The following is a 20668-nucleotide window of genomic DNA, read 5'->3' on the forward strand; positions in this document are numbered from 1 at the left end:
CCTGCTGATAAAGATCTACATTGTCCTTCCTTTTTCCTCCTATTCACTTACTGAGAACATATTCTTTTCTCCCCAGCTCAATTCTCCCCTGATTTCTAACATTAGCAAGGTTGATTGTAATTCCTTACTTTGTTATTTCCCAATCTGGCCATTTTTCACCATTGTCTTCTTAGTTTGTTGTCTATAGACAATTCATCTTTAGTTTATTTTTATACTACCATAGTATTTTTAAATCACCTGATTAATCAAATGGTGTGGCAGAGACTTGTAAAAGACTTTCTAATGTCCATTCTTCCCTTGTCCCCTAGTCATAGGATGTTCATATTTCAGCAGGAGCAGAAGGCTGCCAGAATAAAGAGACCACTTTTCTGCCTTTATTGCTCCCAATCAAATCAAAATATGTGGTGGTTTCTGGGAATCCTAACTTATCATAGGCAACAGCCTACTATTGCTCCATTTATTTTTTACTCCTCTTTTTTCCTGCTGTCTGTAACACATATCTGATCCCTGGAGTTCCAACTTCCCTTCTGAACCATAAAGCTGAGTCCTTCACCCTACAGGTGGCATAGCGAAGAGCTCGAGATCTTGGTTCCCAAAGACTCCATGGACTACAGCTGCCACCTCCCTCTAGCCTATTAAGAAATAAAATTCTGCCTTGCATAATCAATACTACCTTAGGTCTTCACTACTCTCAAATGATTCTAATTCTAACTGATACACATGGTATTAAATACACTCATATATAAAATGTCCAATTTCTCACACAAGGCCTTCAAAGTTTCCTAGATAGGTCATTTACTCAGTGGAATTATCATAATCCTCATGAACTAATCTTATATGTGTATCAGTAGTTTCTCAAACTTTATAGAGAATTGTTTATTCATAATAAAATCTGAAATTTCTTATCTATAGAAATACCACCAGAATATGTCAGTTAGTTCAGGTGACAGATCATTTTAGAGCCACGGCTCTCTAGTAACCTTGTTCTCAGGTTCTTTTTCACCATCCTCAACAGTGCTTTCACATCTCCTGGGTCTTTCTTTACAATCTGCAAGTTTTAATTAATGCTTCAGTTACTTGAGTTGACTTGCATAATTTTTAAACTGCTCCGTTGAAAACAGTCATTTGACAGCGATGACTTGGCAATTTCATAAACTGGTAATTGGAAATCAAGGTGCTCTAAGCTTCGGGCAGAAAATGTGATGAACAGGCCACTCTAAAGAGACAAAGATTATATGTTAATACTATAAAAAGGTCAGAACTGTACTAATTAAATTAAACCTGTGAGGCATTCCCACAACCCGCTCTGAATTACAAAGTTCCTTCAGAGAATATAGGGTTGGACGTGTGACAGTTACACCCTCCTGAGTCACTTACCACCCGTGCTTAATTGATGTTGTGCGTATATTTAAGTACAGAGTGGACTAACACTGTCTTTTTATTTTTAAAGATTTTTTATCTTTTCCTTTTTCTCCCCAAAGCCCCCCGGTACATAGTTGTGTATTCTTCGTTGTGGGTTCCTCTAGTTGTGGCATGTGGGACGCCGCCCCAGCGTGGTCCGACGAGTAGTGCCATGTCCGCGCCCAGGATTCGAACTAACGAAACACTGGGCCGCCTGCAGCGGAGCGCGCGAACCTAACCACTCGGCCACGGGGCCAGCCCCAGTGTCTTTTTATTTTTAAAAAGCAAGCAAATATAACTAAGTGAAGTGAGATTTCTGTTAAAACTAAATGAGAAAGCATACTACCCTTTAAAATAATACTCAGATCTAAGACTTAAAATATAACTACATTGTGTATTTCTGTTTTAGATCAAGTGTCTTGTCTTTAAGAAGCCTCACTATTGCTTGTACTTCCATAGCTGTTTACATTTACCTAGAGTATAGCGCCTCATGAATTTGATTATAGTTGGTTGTATTTTGTTTATTTCTTCTCTCCTGATTGATTAGAAGTATTTTTTCAAGGCAGGGGTTGCAATTTTTTTAATATTCTTCAAACAAAGATCAGTTCTGGGCACATGGTGAATAATCGGAATGTTTGTTGAAAAAATTGGATGAATAAATATGTGAATGAAAGACTAAAGAAACGAATGGATGAATTTGGAAAATATTCCTTGTTTACCTTAAGCTTTGTGAAAGGCGGTGGTAGTGAGGTGGATTTTTGTCTGTTGTGTTCACTGGTGTATCTCAAGAGTGTAGAAAAGGGCTTAGCTCATAATAATTTTTTTTGTAGAGTAAATATTTATCAAGCCAAAGTCATCTGGACTTTGTTTTAGCTCATTTAGTCATCTCAACATTTTATGAAGTAGGTGATATTGTTATTTAGAACACAGACCACGGCTGCCTTTCTGGAAGAGTCCAGTCAATGGGCCTATATCAGACCCTAAGATATCAATAGGAGTCATCTATTTAGTCTGTCCCAGATGATTCGTGGTGACTGTCTAGACCACTGACTTGAGGAAGAATCTGAAGCCTCATCTAGAAACAATGAGCATGTAAGTTTTCCTATCAGGTATGGGTGTGCAGGGAATGAGAGAAGGCATACCCTACTTCATAGAAATGTATTTGGGAAATATGCTATTTAGTCTATTATCATATAATTATAAAGCTCTTATTTTCTCATCTTCTCTGAGTGAGGTTGGTATTTAATTCTTGAGTTTTCTTGTTGATTTCTTTAAGTTAAATAAAATTAAATATCAATCCAGTCTCAACATTAACATTTATACATAACGTGATCTTGAGTAAGTTATTCATAAACCTTAAAAATCTCCATTTCCTTCTCTAAAAAGTGAAGTTAAGAATAATACTTATCTCATAAGATTTTTGTGATGATTAAATTAAAAAATATATGATGCACTTTGTGCAGTGCTTGGCTAAGAGTAAGTCCTCAATAAACGTTACCTATCATAATTTTATTCTCATATCAATGCTTTGAGGTTTTAAAGCCAATAAGGAGCCTTTACTACTAAATAGGTCTCTGGTGTTTTGGGTATTTTTAGCCTGAGTGTGGCCATGTCATCAAAAGTAGGCAATTTCATGTAGAAAATTGCTAGGAAAAAGAAGCTTAACTTTGTAAAAAATACGTTGGAAAATATCTGTAGAGATGAGTCCTCATTATGAGTGTTTTTGAAGTGAAATTTAACCAAGGAGGTGAAAGACAAATATATTGAAAACTACAAGACATTCATGAAAGAATTGAAGAAGACACAAATAAATGGAAAGATATTCTGTGCTCATGGATTAGAAGAATCAATAGTGTTTTATTGTTATTTTATCTTTTTGGAGAGGAAGATTGGCCCTGAGCTAACACCTGGTGTCAGTCTTCCTCTTTTTTGTATATGGGATGTTGACACAGCATGGCTTCATGAGTGGTATAGATCCATGCCTAGAATCTGAACCTGTGAACCCTGGGCCACTGAAGTGGAACACATGAACTTAATCACTAAGCCACCAGGCTGGCCCCCATAGTAAATTCTTTTTTTTTTCATTATTATTTTTTGTATGTGTGAGGAAAATTGTCACTGAGCTAACATCTGTGCCCATCTTCCTCCATTTTTTGTGGGATGCTGCCACAGAATGGCTTTATGAGTGGTTCTAGATCCACTATGCCACCAGGCTGGCCCGAGAATCAATATTGTTAAAATGTCCATACTACCCAAAGCAATCTACAGATTCAATGCAATCCCTATCAAAACTCCAATGGCATTTTTAAGAAATAGAAAAAATAATCCTGAAATTTGTATGGAATCTTGACAAAGAAGCAGAAAACTGGAGATATCACACTCCCTGATTCAAACTATACTACAAAGCTATAATAATCAAAACAGTATGATATTGGCATAAAAATAGACACATAGATCAATGGACTTAAATAGCCCAGAAATAAACCCATGCATTTATGGTCAATTAATTTATGACAAAGGAGCCAAGAATATGCAATGGGAAAAGTACAGTCTCTTCGATAAATGATGTTGGGAAAACTGGACAGCCACATGCAAAAGAATGAAACTCAACTACTATCTTACACCATACGCAAAAAGTAAGTCAAAATGGATTAGACTTGAATGCAGACCTGAAACCATAAAACTCCTAGAAGAAAACAGAAAGAGTAAGCTCCTTGACATAGGTCTTGGAGATGTCTTTTGAATCTGACACCAAAAACAAAAGCAACACAAGCAAAAATAAACAAATGGGGCTACCTCAAACTAAAAATCCTCTGCACAGCAAAGAAAACCATCAACAAAATGAAAGACAATCTACTGAATGGGAGAAAATATGTGCAAGTCACATATCTGATAAGGGGCTAATGTATCTAAAACACTAACGCAAAAAGGTATATGCACCCCACGTTCATTGCAGCATTATTTACAATTTCCAAGACACAAAAGCAACATAAGTGACCACTGATGGGATGAATGGATAAAGAAAATGTGGTGTGTGTACATATATATATATATATATATGAATTTTATATATGTATATGGTATGGTATATATAATATAGATATTGTATATATATATATATATGTATATTATGCAGTCACAAAAAAGAAGATCTTGCCATTTGTAACAATATGGATGGACCTCGAGGGCATTATGTTAATTGCATTGTCAGACAGAGAAAGACAAATACCATATGATTTCTCTTACATGTGAAATATAAACCGCAACAGAAACCCAAGCTCATAGGTACAAAGAACAGACTGGTGGTTGCCAGAGGTGGGGGTGGGGGATGGGAAAAATGGGTGAAGGAGGTCAAAAGGTAAAAGAAAAACAAAGCAAGAACAACAGAAATTTAAAAGAATAAATAAAAGTAACTAGCATACAACATTGTTTTAATGTGGTTACACTTTAATTCATAGCGACAAGAAAGTATGAAAATGTCTTTGTTGGATAAACTTAATAATTGGTTTTTACTGCTTTTAATTAAAAAAAAACAAATGGGTTATAGGCAGCTCATGCATTATTAAAGAGGGCTACTCGTATTTGTTCCTAACATAGATTGTCCATTAAATGTTCCCCATACATATATTTATTTTTTAAAAAATTTTCCCTTATATATTTTGATCTCAGAGCTTATTATCATACAACGCTTTTTAGCATATTTATTATTAATTTATTTCTGTCTCTGTCATTGCAGTGTAAGCTTTATGAGGAGAGGAACTATATTTCTCTTCTTCACCTATATGGCCCTACCATCTAGCCTAGTGTTGGCTCGTAGTAGATTTGTAATAATGTTGAATGATGAGTGAGTGAAATAGATTTCGGTAATGCATGTAGTGAGACTATTTTAGACTGAACCTAGACATGGTATACAAGCCATTTTTCACTGCTATATTGCCATGAATATAAACAAAAGTTTCCACATCGTGATCCATTTTATTCTCCCAGAGTTTACGAATTCTTTGATGTTATGTTTTTAGAAAAAAATCTGAATTCCTGATTTAGCTTCTATTCTAATAAATTACCAGTCTCGCAGTTTTCTAGTGAATTACTATGACTTAGCAGAACATGTAATTGAAAATCAGTTAAAAGGGTCATTCATAATTTTAAAAATATATAAACTCTTACTGTACCTGTCAGAGGAAGATTCGAAGCTGCTTTTCTGTCTCTTGTCTTCAACATTCTTTACTTTCAGATCAATTTTAATTGTTTTATATTTTTATGTTATTTTTCTTTTAAAAAACTTATCAAGTTAGCTGAAGAAGTAGCTGGTTTTCAAATACCCTATTTAGGTGTTCAGTATTTTTTTCATATTCTAAGATTAGAAAACAGATTGGTTCACTAGGAAAGTGTGATTGTCACATACAAATCTGTGGCAAAGGTTGAAATACGTGCTGGACTCCTTACTTCCAATTCACTGTCTTCCATATGTGTGTTATTGAAGCATCATCGGTATTTGACTTCTGATTATAGTGGACTTGAAACAGCCTGTGTTTTACAGTCATTTATTGAATGATTTTATATGAATTTAATATTGTAAATTTACTTAGGGAATTTCTCTCTTAAGGAAATCTGTGATAAATTTATTTAAAATAATCCTTTACAATATAAGCAATAGTGTCCTAATTAGTTATTTCGTAAAGGGTGCAGAGGGATGGAAAGAACATAAGATTTGGATAAAAAGGCTTTGAGTTTAAATGCTGTTCCATTATTTACCAGTTGTTTCACTTGGAATAAATTAATCAAACTTTTTGCCTTCTAGTTTCCTCATCTATAAAATAATTATAATGATCGCTACATTAGATTGTGCTTGTGCAGATTAAGTTAAATGTTTATAAGGTGCCTCATTCATAAAGGGGCTCAACTGCAAACTTTCCTCGTTACTTTTTAAAATTTTAATGAACATTTTCCTATTACATCCTTTGCTATATCAAAAATAAAATAAAAACAAGAAGATTGCGGAGTATGGGGACCACCAGTTGCAAGAGAAAGGGAAATAGTGTAGAAGAAAGAAACCAGGGGGAAAAACAAGGTCATTCATTTCCCTTACACCTTTGATCAGTACCAAGTTGTCTCAGTGATTCATGAGACCTGGATTTTAAATGGTAAAATTTCAAGATTTTGAGGTCTGATGTCTTTTCTTCTGGCCGTGGATAACATATATGTGTTTTAAACTTTTCAGTTGTTAGTTTATTCAATACACTTTATTTAGTACCCACTATATGCCAGGCACTGCAGTAAACATTAAAGACACAAAAATAAAGCTATATCATTCCTGCTTTTAAGGGACTCACAGTCTGTGCCCAGGACAGAGGGCAGCTCCAAGAGCAAAGTGAGGGCTATGTGCCCACATGGCCTTTGAAGATTCATGTCCCTAACTGAACTAACGGGGTCTCCTGCTTCATGATTTTAGGTTCTGATGCCCACTTTCTGAAACAAATATTCTGGTACATTCAAGTATTTATATGGCTAGACAGAAGATTGGAATGTAGAGTGACTGCTGTGATCAAATATATATTTTTTTCAAGAGAAGTAAATTCATAAAATGAGCATAAACATTGGGTACTAAAGAGCCAGAAACTGGAAAATATTTATGAAGAAATTTGAATTTATAGAGTAATAAAAATAGCTTATTCCTGTTTACTCAATATAACTGAAAGCCAACACTTGCCTTTGAAATTCTAGATCTTGTGCCGTTCTAATCCAATAATTGCTTATTCTAGAGAACAGATTATTATAATCACATCCCAGAACTTGGGTGAGTTGAACTTTGAGTTATACTTGAATTCACCAAAAATGTCATTCTTTCATTTGTATTTTGAAGTTGAAAAACAAAGCACTTTCCTTTCCTTTCCTTTTCTGTTGTTTTCTTTTTCCTTCATAAAAAAAAGTGAATCCTTCATTATTGCTTTAAGGAAACATATTTTGGGAAACAAAGCATGTCTAATTTAATTCATATTTTTACTTTTCAGTCTTAGTCCTAGAACTGGGTACTAATTCCTTCAGGAGAATATGAAAATAGTTATAGCAAACAGTATTCCCTATGGATATTTATGATATATATATATATTTTTAAAGATTGGCACCTGAGCTAACAACTGTTGCTAATCTTCCTTTTTCTTCTTCTTCTTCTTCTCCCCAAAGCCCCCCAGTACATAGTTGTATATTCTAGATGTGAGTGCCTCTGGTTGTGCTATGTGGGACGCCGTCTCAGCATGGCCTGACCAGCAGTGCCATGTCCGCGCCCAGGATCCAAACTGGAGAAACCCTGGGCCTCTGAAGCAGAGCACGCGAACTTAACCACTTGGCCATGGAGCTGGCCCCTATTTATATTTTTAATAGTCATAGGTATTAATTTCTACTACATGTGGTATTATTACGTATATAACTTAAAGCATAATTTTTTCAAGAGAACTTAAAACCAATATTATTTGGCAGTTAGGGAAATTTAATTATTTTGTGAGCATCATTTGAGTCCCAAACATTAGGAATGCATGCGCAAATGTGGTGCAGACAGATAGAAATAGACTATTATCTTCAGAGAGGATTTTAGAGAATTAGTATTTCAATTTAAAGAGTGTGTACTTTCACCTTGTGCAGTCCCAGGGGTTTTAAATATGGGCAATTTCTTTCAGTGCAGATCAATCCAGATTTCTGAGGGCTGACTAATGGTGGAAATTCTTTAATGTAACAGTTAATTAAGAATCCTCAGATTTATGACATACAGATAAGTGGCTCACACTCTTGACAATCTTCAAAATTCATTTTGAGAAGGGAGACAAGGCAAGGAACACTATAGAATTCTTTTGCCTTCTAGTCTCCCATATTTGTGAACTTTCATGGCAATGTTCATGAATATGTTTGGCAGGACCAACATTACAATTACAGTTGTATTAAAGATGCATGGCTTGGGGCTGGCCTGGTGGCCCAGAGATTAGGTGCGCACATTCCACTTCTCGGCAGCCCGGGGTTCGCCAGTTTGGATCCCAGGTGCCGACATGGCACCACTTGGCATGCCATGCTGTGGTAGGCATCCCACATATAAAGTAGAGGAAGATGGGCACAGATGTTAGCTCAGGGCCAGTCTTCCTCAGCAAAAAGAGAAGGATTGGCAGCAGATGTTAGCTCAGGGCTAATCTTCCAAAAAAAAAAAAAACAAAAACTGACCAATCGCTTTGAACAGTTATTTCATCAAAGAAGATACACAGATGGCTAATTAGCACTGAAAGGATGCTCAACATCATTAGTCATTAGGAAAATACAAATTAAAAAGTACAGTGAGACACCACTACTCATCCACTTAGAATGGTTAAAAGAAAAAAGACTGACCTTACCAGGTGTTGGCAAGGATGTTGAGCAACTGGAACTCTCCTGTGCTGCTGGGAGGAATGTGAAATGGCATAACCACTTTGGAACACAGTTTGGCAGCTTCTTAAAAAAAAAAAAGCATGGCTTTATGCGATTTCCTTTTTGGACACAGATCTGTAAATTTTCTTTGCTTACTCATGTTTGGTCATTTTGGGGGTCTCTGGACTTGCCACTTCATAAAAGCATAAAATTAAGAGCCACCTCAGCTAGTGTGGCCATCTTTATGCAGTTTTGATTTTACTCCCAGCATTCTCTTCTCACTGTCAGGCCCTGTCCTGGAAGGGAGCCTTTCTGGTCATTGTCGAGGGTCCTTGTGGGTACCCTGCTTCGGCTCCTTCCATTTTTTACAGTACCTTTCTTGCCTTGACCCACTAATGGAGTGGGTACGTACAGTGCAAGATGTGAGGAATAACGAAGCATGAGACTGGAGAAGAAGGAAAAAGCCTTAAATGACACGTTTAAACAAATCTGGAATTTATCCTGTAGATTTTCTGGAGGATATTAAATGTTTTTAACATAGAAAAACAAGAGTAAGCCTTTGTTGAAAAATAATCACATTGGCAATTGAACAGAGAATGGTGCAGGGTAATTCAGCCAGAGACAGAAAAAAACCATTTAATAGTAAGGATCTAACATCGGACATTTTACTTTCCTTCACTACAAATGCAACAGCATTTCTTTGTATAACATTCAATTATTGATACGTAAAATAATAGTAAATGAATATGCACAATAATCATTTACAGCAGCATAGTCTCCTTTTAGTTTCATGGATTATGCTTTTAGTGTCTTACCTAAAATCACTTTATCTAAACCAAGACCAAAAAGATTTTCTCTTAATTTTTCATCTCAGTGTTTATAGTTTTAGGTTTTGTATTTAGCTCTATAGTCCATGTCCATTTGGGGCTAATTTTTGGAGATGGTGGAAAATAAGGGTCAAAATCCATTTTGTTTGTATATGTTTCTAATTGTCTAGCACCATTTGTTGAAAAGAGTATCTTTTCTCATTTCAACTGCACATTTGTAGAAAATCAATTGATAGTATATGTAGGGGTGTAATTATGGAGGCTATATTCTACTCCACTGATCTATATATCCATTTTTTCTCCAATACCGTGCTGTATTGATTGCCGTAACTTTATACTCGTTCTTCAAATCCAGTGGTATGAGTTCACCTCCTTTGCTGCTCTTCAAAATTGTTTCAGCCATTCTACTTCGTTTGCTTTGCCATATAATTTTGGATCCAGCTTTTCAACTTCCACAAAAAACGCTGCTGAAATTTTAATTGGAATTATTAAATTTATGGAATAGTTTCCAGAGAACTGACATTTTAATATCACCTTGTAATCTATGATCATGCTATATTTGCTTATACCGTACTTCTTCAAACTTTTAACATTTCTTTCATCAGCGCTTTGTAATTTTTAGTATGCAAATCATGCACACATTGTTAGATTTATAACTAAGTCTTAGTGTTTTCTGAACTTTTCAATTCCAATTTCCAGTTGTTCATTGCTAGCATATAGAATGACAGTTGATTTTTGCATATTGACTTTGTATCCTGCAAAATTTGCTAAATTCAATTATTATTTCTAGTAGCTTCTTTTGTAGACTCTGAGATTTTCTACATAGACAAGTGTGTTGTCTATAAGTAGACACACTTTGTTCTTCTTTTCCAATCCATATGCCTTTTATTTCTTTTCTAGAGACACTTTTTTCTTCTTTTCCAATCCGTATGCCTTTTATTTCTTTTCTTGCTTCATTGGACTGGCTAGAACCTCCATAATGATGTTGAATGGGAGTGATGAGAATAAGCATCCTTCTCTTGTTCCTAATTTGGGGGAGAAAGCATTCAGTTTTTCACTTTTAATTATAACGTTGCCTACAGGATTTTGGAGAAAATTCCCTTCTCTTCTTAGTTTGCTGAAAATTTTTAACATGAACGCATGTTGAATTTTGTCAAACAGTTTTCTATACTTATTATGATGATGAGTTTCCTTCATATGGTGAATTATAGTGATTGATTCTTTTTTTTTTTTTTTTTTGAGGAAGATTAGCCCCGAGCTAACTACTGCCGGTCCTGCTCTTTTTGCTGAGGAAGGCTGGCCCTGAGCTAACATCCATGCCCATCTTCCTCTGCTTTACATGTGGGATGCCTACCACAGCATGGCTTGCCAAGCGGTGCCACGACCGCACTCGGGATCCAAACAGGCGAAACCCGGGCCGCGGAGAAGCGGAACGTGCAAACTTAACTGCTGCGCCACCCAGCCGGCCCCAGTGTGATTAATTCTTGAGTGTTGAACCAATCCGCCCCCTGCTAGAACGTAAGCTCCACAAGGACAGCCAGTGTTTGCTTGAGCTGGCTCACATTAGCTTGTGAGAATTGATAATATTATGGAATTTTGAGAACTTGTCGTTAAACCATTAGTAGATGGACGTCAGCCATGGTGGCAGTATTCACACAATAGAACTCGGCAAGCGCTGTCAGTCAGGCCTCCCTATCTCTTATTATTTGGGTTATCTGGTCCTGTATAACCAATAATCTCCAAACTTAATGACTAAACAAGAATATTTATTCTCCTCACCAGTCTGCCATATGACAGGGTTTGGTGGACATAGCTCAATTCTTTCCACTCAGTGTCTGCTGGAGAAACTTGAGGTCTAGGGGCTAGAATCGTCTGAAGCTTCAATCGTTCACATATCTGATGCCTCAGGGGGGAAAACGTGTGTGTGTGTGTGTGTGTGTGTGTGTGTGCAGGAACCTTTAATGAGGATTCAAAGTGGAGGAGGAATATGGAGTGGCAGCCCTCAGCCCAGCTGCCTTGTGTGTACACGGCTCCGTGAATGAATAAATGAATACGAACTGTGGTACTGCCTAATGAATTTCAGAAGGGCGTTTTTGGTATTGGTTTTTTGCTTCTTAAAATAAAAATGCTAGTATTTTTTTCCTATAGATTTAAATGGTTTTCTAAAATGATCTTTAAAAGAAGTAGTGTTTTTCTACTCAGAAAATCCTCGTGATGAAATCAATTCTCATTAAATCTGTAGAGTCCCTTAGAGATAAGGAGAGAAGAGAGCATAAAAAGTTAATTAAGGAAACAAGACTTAGTGGAAATGTTTTGTCATTCCTGAAATTGCAAATAGAATTGAAAATATACTGATTCTTGGGGTGGCCCGGTGGCGCATTGGTTAAGTGTGCACATTCTTCTTTGGCGGCCTGGGGTTCACCGATTTGGATCCTGGGTGCAGACATGGCACGGCTCGGCAAACCATGCTGTGGTAGGCGTCCCATATATAAAGTAGAGGAAGATGGGTACAGGTGTTAGCTCATGGCCAGTCTTCCTCAGAAAAAAGAGGAGGATTGGGAGCAGTTGGTTCAGGGCTAATCTTCCTCAAAAAGAAAAAAAAAGAAATTACACTAATTCTTATGCTTTGTTGTTATATATTCTTTTTACTGCGTGTACTATTCCATTAACCTGTCTTCTCTTGTCCCAGAGGCATATTTCCATGGAGAGGGCTGGGACAGCTTTATGTGGAACAAGCCAGATAGATACCTAGAATGAGAGATCTCAAATTTTTATCTGGCAGCAATAAGAATTCAAAATAATAGCTTGTGATTACATGTTGGTACTAGATAACTCAGTATATAAAAGGAAGACTTGCTTTTGGTGAGAATTACGTCCTTTTAATTATTTTGGGATATTAATAAGCATAAATTTTGCATCTTATTTTCTTTTAAGAATATATTCTCATTACAGAAATAATTCTTTTTATAGGAAATTGATAGCAAATATCCATTCCTTTAAGACTGTGCTGTCAATATGGTAGCCCCTAGACACATGTGGCTATTGAGCACTTGAAACGTGGGTAGTCCAAATGGAGATGTGTTGTAAGTTTAAAATTTCAAAGACTTTGTTAAAGAAAAAGAATACAAATTATCTTAATAATTTTTATATTATCTGAATAATTTGATATTTTGTTTTATTTATGTAATTATTATATTTATATATAATTTATATATTTGTTGAAATAATATTTTGGATATATTTGGTCAAATCAAATATTTTATTAAAATTAATTAGAACTCTGCATTTTATTTTTTAAATATAGATACTAGAAAATTTAAAATTACATACGTGGTTCACATTATATTTCTTTGGACAGCTTTGCTCTGAGTGGTTCCCTTTTGTGTCTTGTTTTGTGTGCATGTGGTTCTGAGAAAGTTTGTGATAAAAAAGCTTCAGGCCAAGCACCATAACAGAGGTAGTGAGCACGTTCGTGTCAGTGTGTACAATAATTAGTGTGTGCTGTAGATAAATGCACATGGGTGCATGTTTTTTTCTCAAGGATATTTCAAACATGCCAATCATATGACCTAATCTTGCAAATGAGTGTAGTCTACAATTTACATCTTCATCAGAGATTTTATGTTCTTTTAAAGATTTTGACATAAAAAGAATACTTCTGAATCTTCAATTCAATGCGTACTTATTTCTGTTATTTTCTCTAAAATCCCCGGAGCAGGTTGGGAAATTGCAACTTTTATTGCCTGTCAGTTTCCCTCCCATTCTTTGGAGCAGTGAATCAAACTTGGGAATGCAGGTCCGGGAGCTTTGTGGGTGGCGAGGGACTTGCCTGTTGGGAGCAATGGATGAAGCAAGGCACTCCAGGAGTTACGCCAGGGGAAGCTGAAACAAAAGCTCACGGACAGCCCAACTGTACTGTTAGTACAAAGAGTGACAGATTCTGCATAGGCTGCAACAGTTGGGAACTATGGAAACTAGACTAGAGTGAGAATAAACAGGAGTGGTAGACAGAGCTGGAATATCCCTTGATCCGTAGGATCAGAGGCAGATGTACTTTTACGGGGCATCAGTGGCACTGGGGGTTGTGTGCAGAGCGCTGGGGAGGTCATTAGGATGCCAGCCCATTTCAGATAACGAATTTGTATTTGTACAAGTTTAATTATATTGTAAAATAAAATTTCTATTTCATACAGAAATAATGAATTTAATTTGTGAATTGTGTCAAGCAATTTTTCTGCACTATAAAATTGAACCGACAGTTTTACATAATAAAAAGCTATAATAATGTCCCACATAAAGACAAAATCAAATATGATCTTTTGGTTCAAAATTCTTAACTGAGATCTCTTGTATTTGCTTTTCATCTCAGCACCACTGTCAAATGTCAGCCCTCTGGGTTCATTTATACTCAATACGTGATTTTCCAAACTAGATAATAAACCATTTGTTTGGTAACTCTTCAATAATGTACTTCCACAGCCACGGAAAAAAACAACAGCAATTTTTGTTTGTGTTTGGCTAACATGATAGCACTTTTAATTCTATTTAAATTTACTCTTCTTGAGATAACAAGTTGAATATAATCAATTTGTACATGCTAATGTTTTGGGTTTAACCAGTTCCTTGGTGATTACTCTAAGAATGATGTCAATAAACTCTCCTGGTTATCTCTAAGGGGATAAAATGGTCCAAAGCAAGTGACTCACTGGACCGTGGGAAGACGGATGGGGTTGAGTTGAAGAGTGGCTGTGGAAGAGTTTTCCACTGAGGTGCTGCATCTTAGTTTTGGGTAGAGTTGCAGAGAAGATAAATTTTTATCCTTTACAAGTGGAGAGAATTATTTTTTTCTTGACGATGCCTCTATGAGATCATGGACTCACACTCATGGAGACATCTTCTCCTTGACTCATTTAGGAAAGGACTGAGGAGTTAAGTATTCCGTGGCTTTTGGAATGAGATTGGAACTCAGGAGCCCAGGTTATCAAATGACTTCATTTATAAAAGCCAGAAAGTCTAGAAGCATCTCTTTGGAATTTTAGGAAAGACTCTCCTGCTGCCAGTCTGTTCTCTATTCTTCCCACATCACTGAATTCTTATCTCCCCAGGGGGAAGGACAGAAAGGGGCTGTAGCTGGATTGATAAAGTGTGGATTCTAGAATCAGACAACAATTTGGTTAGCACAGGAGCTCCAATACTTTCTAGCTGGTACCTCAATTTCTTTATGTCTGTTTTCTCTATGAAAATGGAATTAAAAATTGCACTTGTCTTACAGGGCTGCTATGAGGATTGATGAAGATTAAAATGAGAAGTGTTTTGGGGCTGGCCCCATGGCCGAGTGGTTAAGTTCACCCGCTCCGCAGCAGGCGGCCCAGTGTTTCGTTGGTTCGAATCCTGGGCGTGGACATGGCACTGCTCATCAAACCACGCTGAGGCAGCGTCCCACATGCCACAACTAGAAGGACCCACAACAAAGAATATACAGCTATGTACTGGGGGGCTTTGGGGAGGAAAAGGAAAAAAAATAAAATCTTTGAAAAAAAATATTTCGCCAGTTCCATGCATGCAATAAGTACTTAAAAATGCTAGTTATTGTTATTACTGAACAGAAAGAATATCTCAATCTACTGCCATATCTTCTTTGAGCTCCTTCTGGGCACCTCCTTAGATAGGGCTGAAAAGAATGTTGAATATTATGCAATGTATTGACAGTAGGCAGTTGATGGACAAATATAATTTGATACATTCTTAGGGGAATCCTATGTCTAGCATACTAATAGACCCAATTATAAGAGCCTGATAACCATCATCAAATTTCTGTTCATACAGAAACACCGCAGAACTCAATTATTTTTAATGAAATTTCCATTTTCTCAAAACATAAATCATGAACAAGCTTTAAAAAATTAAGGCTGCCTTGGAGACTGTCAAAATGCGACTCTACACTGACTTAGATTTATCAATTCTATTTATTACATCTTTTCTCTTTTAATTAAAAGCTGATGGATAGTCAATCATGCTCTGAATTGTACACTCCATCATTTCTATCAAAGCCTTTTATAGGAGACACAGAAACAATTTCCTGATTGGAGATTTTTTTTCATTGCGTTGGTATCATTTTCATTTATCAGACTAAGTACTGCAAAGAGAAGAATATTTGGTGGATTGAATGTCTATCTCCAAACTTAATGAATCATGGCATAGCAGAGAAGTGAAACCTGAGGAACCACAATTTAACTGGTGACAGAAGAACAGCTCATGACGGAGACAAATGAAAAGGCATCATTTGTTAAGCAAACACTGAGGAAAAAGTACTAGCATATTTTACGTTACTAAAATCATAAGTAGTTCAAAATGGAGGTTGTAGGAATTTTTTAAATCTGCTATTATCTCTTATTATTATAAAGGATTTTTTAGGCCAATTCACTCCAGAGATTTGCAACTCTTCGTTTAATATTTTAGGACTGAAGAATGGTAAACTCTGGGGCTGGCCCGGTGGCATAATGGTTAAGTTCACACACCCCACTTTGGCGGCCCGGGGATTGGATACCGGGCACGGACCTAGCACCACTTGTCAAGCCATGCTGTGGCGGCATCCCATACAAAATAGAGGAAGATTGGCACAGATGCACAGATGTTAGCTCAGGGTCAATCTTCTTCCCACACACACACACACAAAACACGATGGTAAACCCTATTCTTAATTTGTAGAGATACAAGCCAGGTGCTCCCATAGAGATAAGACTACAGTTCTGAAAGAGCAATTGATAAGATGGCGTGGTGAATAAAAACAAAGCTTTTTGAGGGAGACATTTCAGATTAGAAGACACTATGTGACCTTAAGCAAGTTTATTAACCTTGGAGCTTCACATGTCTCATCTGTAAAATGGAGTTGACAACAGAATCTACCTTAGACGGATTTGGTATGATTTTTAGGAATCAATTCATGTAAAGTTCTTAGAAAAATCTGCCATATAGGAAGCATTCTACCAATTAATATTGTTATTCTTCTTCTTATTATTTCACATAAAGCTATTGTTTGGTCAAATTTAGAACTAAGTTTTATCTATTCAAAATTTACTTTGGGATTAATTTATAAACTGTTTGTTCTAAAATAGCAGGGTAAAAAAATGAGATGAGGATATAATGGGTCAGAATCTTCTTCTCACTAAATAAATAAGTCAACACCTAAATTCTAATAAATAAACACTAAAATTCTAATATCAGTATTAATTTTTACAAAAATGTGACATCCTACATCATTTGAATTAGTGAGGTGGTGTTAAGTATGTCTTGGGCTGGTTGTGAGGAAAGTTAGGGATTCATATCGCTTAATTTCACTTCCTACAATGTACTTATGTTAATGTGGTTACTATTTTATATTCTGGATGTTGTAGCAAAAGCACTTAACAGCCAAGAGATGAGATTCAGATGTGATGCATTCAATTTTTAGCTACATACCTTCCAGAAACACTCTGGGCCTAAGTTTCTTTATCTATTTGAGTGTTTATTAAGCCGCTTCCTGTGCCAAATTCTACAGTTCTGAATGAAACAATGGAATTATGGTAAGGACTCTAATTTACAGTAATAAATTAATATTATATAATTAACTCTAAGCCAAACAATAAAAAGTATAAAGGCTTCAATTATACAAAGAAAAATAAGATTTAAAATATAGAGGATCTTATTTATAAATTTTTTAAAGAGGTTCTACAGTACATATTTAAGTTGTACCCCCGCATTTTGTTCATGGGGGAGAGACATTGTTAAAAAATATATATCTACTTAACTTTTAAATATAGATTCTATTTCCTCAGTTAAGTTGGATATACTTCAAAATCAAGAAGCTTGAGATATGTGCATCCTAGCTGGAAAAACAGAATATATATTTAAAAATTATATATAGATAGTTTATTCAATAAGTGGCTCTTATTTAAAGTGGCTCTTTAAAATAAATAGGTAACTCTAGAGTTGCGTAAATATTGTATATGGTTAAACTTGCATTTCTCTTCTTAGATACATTTGGTGCAGGAAAGTGGACATCCCATAGGGGAAATGGTGTGCCCTAAGGCTTTATAGTAGGGCGATGTATGGTTCGTGTAGGAGTGTGTAGACTAGTTTGGATGGAACAGAGGGTTTGGAGGAGTGGATAGAAAGCTTCAGAGTAGGATGGGGAACATATTGTCGAGTGTCTTGAATACCCAGTAAAGATATATAACATAATTCTGCAGAAAAAGTGTAGTGATTACAAATTTTTGAGAAAGAGTATAACATATGCAAAGTGTTTTTGCTGAGATTATTTTGGCGGGAGTGTTCAGGATAAATTGGATGTGAGAGAGAATAGAGTCAAGAAAGTTAGTTAAGCTTGGTTTACCAGCAGTAGAAATACAGAAGAAATCAATGCAAGCAGTGTGAGTTGAATAAGCATGATTTTGTTCATCTTTGCACCCTAAGTACACAGTATACAATAAATGCTTAATTTTTTAATATAAAAACTTGATTATTGACTAGGTGTTGGGATTTTAAGAGAGGAGCAAGTCAAAGGAATCTAAATTTTCAAGACTGGGTGATTGAAAATAATACTGACAAATAGATTTGCCTTTGGGGGTTATCTGATTTGGTGAAAGATAAATTCAGTTTTATAAATTCTGAGTTTTAGTTGAAGAGAGGTCAGTGACAAATCTGTACTGAATTGAATACAGAATATGTCAACTTACCCACTCACATGATGGAGTAAGATTTAAAAAAATACTTGTGAAACTAGTTTCTCTGTTTTAGAACTGCAATGAAAATTCCATTTTGGAAAAAAGTCACTTAACTCAATTGTCAATAGTCACTGACCATCCATCAATTGTATGACTATTGTTTTGGTTTGATAGAACATTTACTTTTATTTAAGTTCTTATTATAGTGATAATGATCAAAGATGCCAATATTGTTATGTGTGTTTGGAAAGAAGTGGAGATTTAAAGCTATATAGCAGACAGGGCCACTTTAAAAACGATGAATCAATAGGGTGATTACACAATTAAATTTTAGAAAATAAGATGATAGTCAGGAAGACAGAAGACAAATGTTGAACAGTAAAACACTACCAATCACACACACATTTCTAAACAAATACACGTAATTGGAATAAATGACATCAACAAAGAAACTACATTTGGGATATACTTTCACACTTATCTATTTTCTAACACAACTCAGCATCTATTTGCTTTTCTCTAGTGAGAAGGGAAGGGAATGATTAAGAATCATTGCTTAGAGTCACTCCCTTCTCGCGGAAGAGCTCTCTGAGGGCCTGATTCACACACATGGTTCTTCAGTTACCTTTCTTATTAAGTCATTTATCATACAAGTGTGATTCCTCTCTGTCATGCAACGTGCTCTCCAAAAATATCAATATCAATATACTCTTCAAGATTGCAAGCTGGCTAAGTTGACTTGCAACAAAATTAAAGAAATCTGAAATATTTTTGTGTCTGGTTTAAGAATATTGAAGCTTTGAACATTGGGTTAACTGCTTACTAATAAGTTTATTATAAGGATATTGGTATCCCATGATCCTCCTCTTTTAATGAACACGTATTTTTCATTTACTTTTTTAGGAGAAAGAATCACATAAGCCTATGGAAATGGCACATTGCTTTATTTCAGCAATAATTAAATTTATTCATGTAGTCTGAGTTGTGTTCAATAGTGAGGGGTCTACTAAATCAACGGAGAAAGTGGTTTCAAATATCCTCTATTTCCTGAAGACAGCAAATTTATATCTCTGGTTTTGATCTTCTTCCCCACTCTTATATTTAACAATCTAAGCTATATCTCCATTTTAATGTCTAGTAAATGTATCAAGCTTATATTTAAAACAGAACTCTTAATTTCCCCCTACAACTATGTTCCTCTACCTCTTGGCTTCCACTCTGTAAATGGCTCTTACATACACTCTGTTTTCAAGTCTGAAATTTTGGAGACGTCTTTACTTTGTATAGTCCCTCAAATACTCTACATAATCTGCAAATTCTGTGGCTGCTCTTTACAACTATGACTTGAATCTCAACAGAGTTGAAGAATCTGAACTTGAAGCTTTAATAGAATTTTATTTCTATCATAGTAGCATCATATCTCACTTGAAATATAGCAAAAGCCTCTTGTTTCCACTCTTGCCTCAACATTCCATTCTCCACATAGCAATTGAAATAATCTTTTAAAACCATTAAACAGAGCATATCACCTCTCTGCTTCAAAACATCCAAAGGCTTTAAAAATCAGTCAGGGCCCTTATTTGTAAACAGTAGAAAGCTGTTCTTACTAATTCTGGTAGCCAGTCTCTAAGACGGTTCTCACCAACCTGGTATTCATGTCTTCGTGCAGTATAAAACTGACCTGTGTAACCAATAAGATATTATTGAAATGATGGAATATGACTTCTGAGGCTGGGTGATAGAAAACATTTCAGTTTCCGTCTTACTTTTCTTTGACTACTTTCTCTGAAGGAAGTTCACTGCCATGTCATGAGGATATTCACGCAGCCCCATGAAGAGGTCTACACGGCGAGGCACTAAGGCCTCCTGCTCATAGCCGGTAAGAGATTTAGGCCTCCTGATAACAGCCATGTAAATGAGGCATTTTGGAAGCAGATCTTCCAGCCCCTGTCAAGCCTTCGAATGAGTAAAGCCCTGGCCAACATCATGACTGCAACCTCATGAGAAACTCTGAACTAGAACCGCTCAGTTAAGATGCTCCCAAGTTCCTGACCTACAGAGCTACGCAAGATAATAAATGTTTACCATGGTTTCAAGCTGGTACATTTGGAGATAATTTATTATGCAACAATAGACAACCAATACAATAAGTGGAAAATCACTTAATAGAAAGATATTGATAATTTGAAGAATTTCTGGGGGAATTTGGAGCACCAGGTTCAGAACTACACAGCCAGGGGCCACATCACAGTCACAGTGCAGAACTGGTCCACTGAGGATGTTATCTCAGCCAATGACTGACATTGTTACAGAGTGTGGGTACTGCCATCAACGTTGCTCCTCCTCAGGAAC

Source organism: Equus asinus, chromosome 9 (assembly GCF_041296235.1).
Source record: "Equus asinus isolate D_3611 breed Donkey chromosome 9, EquAss-T2T_v2, whole genome shotgun sequence".
Lineage (NCBI taxonomy): Eukaryota > Metazoa > Chordata > Mammalia > Perissodactyla > Equidae > Equus > Equus asinus.